Genomic DNA, 4608 nt, shown 5'->3' with positions numbered 1-4608 from the left:
CATTATTCATGTGGAGATTGTATTCGAGGTAATTGTGTGGAGGTTGGCTGTAGTACAAAGAAAACAAACATTTCTCGGGGTCAATAATAGAGGGAAAAAAAAAAAACAAAAAAAAAACTGCCGTCGATAATGGAAACGAAGCCACTTCTGCGAAATGAGCAGCACAAGGCGAAGCTGCACATAAACCAGAAGTCTTTATGTAGAGCAGCTCTGTTGTTTGTCATATTCTTTAGGGTGCAGGCTGTGCAATTAATTGAAAAAGAAAAAAAAAAGAAAAAAGTCCTGCTTCCAAACTGCATGAGGGTGCAGTTTTCTGGGAGGGTAATGCTTCAGGCGGCCCAATAAACAAAGCAAGCCTGCGCTGTGCAGAGACCTCTCGTAAACAAGTCAGTCTGCATGTTGCTGGATAATCTTTCATTCATATTCAAGGTGACCAAAGCCTGAACACTAGCATCTCATTTCCTCTTTCTTTTTAGCATTTTAAGAGGTGGAAGAAGTTTGAAAAAAAAAAAGTGTATCTATCGCCACTAAAAACAAAGGGGGGGGGGGGGGGGAGTCTTGAATAACAACTTTCATTTTTCACATACTAGCTAATCAAATTACTGAGACGCCCAAAAGTATTTTTTACCACCTTTAATTCCCACTGCAGTCTCCTTGTAATGACATATGCGATGTTTCTCGACATAAAACTCTACAGTTTCTTCGACAATTTAATGACGCTGTAGGTTTTTTTTTGTCTGAGAAATCATATATTTGTGGCTCTAAGAACCAAAAAAACATCTTGCAGTAGTTTTACATCTCCTTTCTCATACTTATTTCTTTCTTGAATAGAATAGATTTTGAACAGTTTTGTGTAACTCGTTTCCTTCTGCAAATTTGTTTGTGTGTAGGCTGGTGTAGTGTGATAACTCCATACAGTAATGTTGTATTTACTACCGGCTGTGCAACACATTGTCCCTCGGGGATAATACAGGTTCCCCTGAACCTTGAACCCCCTCTCTCTGGAGCTTCAGCAACAACAACTGTTTTCTGGGTGATAAAATAAAAACACATCACATCTGAAGTAAAGACGGTGGGTCTCAGTGGGCGGGGCTTGAGGAAAAACCTGCTTCGTTATGACATCACAAAGTAACAAAAGTCCTCACAGCTTGTTTAAAGGTCGAGTTTCTAAAATGTGTGTAGTATAACGCAAGAATAGGACACTCAAACAGAAACAGAAGTGCGTTTTTTACTCAAAATCTTCAATGTAAATATCTAAGACGTTGTTTCTCTTATCGTCCCTCCACCTGTCAGGTGTGGCACATCAAGATGCAGATTGATGATCATGATTACTGAGGCTAAAACTGCAGCATTCAGAGGAACTTCAGTCATGTACAGAAATCAGTTCAGTATTACACTGCAACACAAAAGTGAAAAGTGTTGCACAGCGTGGTTACGACATATAACCGGCATTTTAAAGTGGCCTGACCTGAGCAGAACTCATGCGGCGTAATCAGCATCGTGCTGTACGTCTGAGATGTGTCTGAGAGAACAAATAAGAGTAAGTCCTCCTATTGCAACAAAAGGTTGAAGACCTTGCACCGTAAAAAATAAAGGGCTGTGAAAACTCAAAAATTCTAGGTAACTGGCTGCAATAGATTTTTGCGTTTTGAGTCCAACTAAAACTCTCAAGTTTTGAATAAAACCACATAAAGTTAAGCCAACAAATTATCTTTTGTTGAGATAACTTGTAAATTAACTTAAAGATAACTTCAAATTTTGAGTTTTTTAAACACTTAAAATTTAGTAGTCTCAACTTATTATTTTTGTTTCAGATAAGTTACCTTTCAAATGCATCAAAACTCAAAAATTCAAGTTGTACTTATAAATACTCTCAAGTTGTGGCAACTAAAACAACAAATAATACAAATACAAATAATACTAGTTAAGTAAAACATCTTTATTTAAACATTTAATGCAATATTCCAGCAAATATGATTAAATCTATCTAGTGCAAGTACTGTACACTGCACCCACAAACAAAAAGATGCAGACTGGTGTGGCCAAACTTGTTAAAAGAGTCCAAACCACAACACAGTCAAAAAGCACTACAGCAACACCACAGCAATGCTGTTAACAGTTTGAAGCGAGGCCGGTGCACCATCCACGAACACGGTGAGCACTCCCATTTGGACCCCTTTTGTTTGTCTGTCTTCTGGATCGGTGTCCTGTTGAAAGCAGAAATTCAACCAAATTCAATATAAACACTGTTAAGATAACTAAACACCTATGTCAGCGTGTAATTTTAAATTTGTGTCTCAGCCTGAGTAAACCTGTAGTGTACAGTTACTGTGCTATACAGTTTTTTTGCCTGTGATTCTAATTGCTATTCATCCCTGTAACAAGCTACAAGTCATTTATCTAACATCACAATAGTCTGAAGCTGTTCAATGGCGGTAAAAATGAAACATCAGGTAACTAGCCTTGTTGGCTAACTCTGCCCCACTTACAGTTTTCTTTTAACTCTGTTGATTAGTGGTGCACTGTCCTATGAAATAAACTAATAAATGAAATGAAATATCCTAAATAGTTTTTCTCTGTGCTACTCTGGTCAGAGCGGCGTCCCAAGCAACAGTGTGCTACACTAAGCAGCGGTCTGGCAACGGACTGCAGGAATTATTCTTCTGTTGTTGTTGCCTACAATGATCAATAGATTGTGGTATTCTGGTAAAACTCCATATTCAACCTTAAATTAAATGGCTGGTTAAATAAATTACTTGTGTTCCAGGGAGAAAGGAGGCTCTCAGCCATTAAGCTGGGTTACGCTACTGTAGGTGGAAGGCAAAAATATATGGGGCGTTGGTGATTAATACGGTTTTTTGGGAGCTACAATCCAAGGTGTGGATATTTCATCTTTTCTATATTCTAAAGCAATATGGCATAGAGAATTATATGTGCATGATAATTAATGTGCACTCATGGTTGACCAAAAATAAAAACAGACATTCTGTACTCACCAGGCGTTTCAGGAAAAGTGTCTCTGAAATCTGAGGTCTAGACATGCTCTGCTTTGATGCATTGTGATGTCTGGAAATTGGACACAGGAAAGCCATAGGACATTTGGTTAAAAACAGTGCAGCTGAGATTAATTTGTGACTAGTTTAAACTTAGGTCTTATATTGGGGTGGCATCCATCAAATTTGGACGAACCGGGAAGAGGACAGACAGATTTAATTTTTTTCAGGACAATATCGCATTTCGGGGCTTCAATACAAGAGGGACATTAGCACTATGGAGGTATTTGGATGTTTTTTGGTGTGTCTTTTTGTTACGAAGACAGTTGGTATCCATTTGCAACCGTTATATGGACATGCACTGCTATGCCAAGACCCCCTGTAACTCAGAGAAGCGACAGATAACTCTGAAACTTCTCCCAGCCCTTAGTCGACACAAGGAGAGAAATTTCAATTTTGGGTGAACTATCCCTTTAAGGGCTTGCTCAGGTAACCCTGAACCATAATCAAAAATACATGATATTTATAACATGAATTCACCTGTTCATCAAGAACAGCCAAGCGTCTCTCCCTGTCTTGTCCCTTTTCCTGGCACAGCTGCTCTAAATGTCCACAACAGTTCCTTGGTTACACATCAGAACTTGCTGCAAATCTGAAATAAACAAAAAACAGCACACATTAATCCAACCGAACCAGTTCACATGGATTTTCTCTTAAGTAGTCAGTTTCTGAATACCTTTATTGGCAAGGTGCTGAATTACTCGTTGTATAAGGCAAGCAATAGTTCTGTGATATAAAATAGTTAGCAACTTTTTCACACACATTTTCTTACCTGTTCCTTAAGACACAGGGCAGGCCATCTCTCCTGGATTTCTGTGACCATGGGCTGCACCTCAATCTTCTCCTGTCAGTCCACCAAGACAATTAACAACAATTAATGTCATATATATTCATGTTTACATGACACCCAATTGTAAAAATGAGTCTCTAAAGTAACATTAAACTTTAACATCAGAGGCACACATAAGCAGTATACCAGTTATTTGTAGCACTGCTCATTGTGTTTAATAAATGAGCTCCAGTTCCACTGTAGCCGCACTAACGGAGCTAACAGAGCTAACGGAGCTAACAGAGCTAACGGAGCTAACAGAGCTAACTGGTAAACAATTAACATCTACAACTCTCTTTAGCCGTGAGGGGGACAATAAATATATAATAATGTATAATCTGCACACGTGAACCCTGACTTTTAGTACCATATTGAGCAAAATACTCACCTTGAGAGTAAGAAGTGTAAGAGATGTCGGCAGCACATGGCAGCAGTGTCGTTGTGGTGGAACCCCTGCAGATATGCATTGGAGACCCCAGTTCTTGTTGTCTCAACTTCTAGAACTTGTCCTGACCTCAAATGCACAGTTTTGAGGTTTGCTAACTCAAGTTATTAAGTTAGGCCAACTTTAGCCAAAAAACTTGAAAAAGATAGTTGAAATAAATAATGTTTATTAGTTTACAACACAACTCAATGTTTTTTGTTTAGTCAGCTGAAAAAATATGGTAAGGCCCACAACTTTAAGTTTTCATTTTTAGAGTGTGGGCAAAAACAAAAGTGTTGCAC

The 4608-nt window shown here is 38.5% G+C and overlaps 1 long non-coding RNA gene across 1 annotated transcript; it reads right to left on the bottom strand.

Moving 5' to 3' along the window:
- Positions 1–1955: 1955 nt before the first annotated feature.
- Positions 1956–3587, bottom strand: LOC146960746 (uncharacterized). Its single transcript, XR_015035376.1, has 3 exons — positions 3534–3587; positions 2997–3066; positions 1956–2207 (listed from the first exon to the last, which is right to left on the bottom strand). It is a non-coding gene; the product is annotated as an uncharacterized LOC146960746 (long non-coding RNA).
- Positions 3588–4608: the final 1021 nt, after the last annotated feature.

This window comes from Trachurus japonicus, unplaced genomic scaffold (genome assembly GCF_045865225.1).
Source record: "Trachurus japonicus isolate A0001 unplaced genomic scaffold, Traja_1.0 AP030038.1".
Lineage (NCBI taxonomy): Eukaryota > Metazoa > Chordata > Actinopteri > Carangiformes > Carangidae > Trachurus > Trachurus japonicus.
This window is presented reverse-complemented; position numbering and strand designations above follow the sequence as displayed.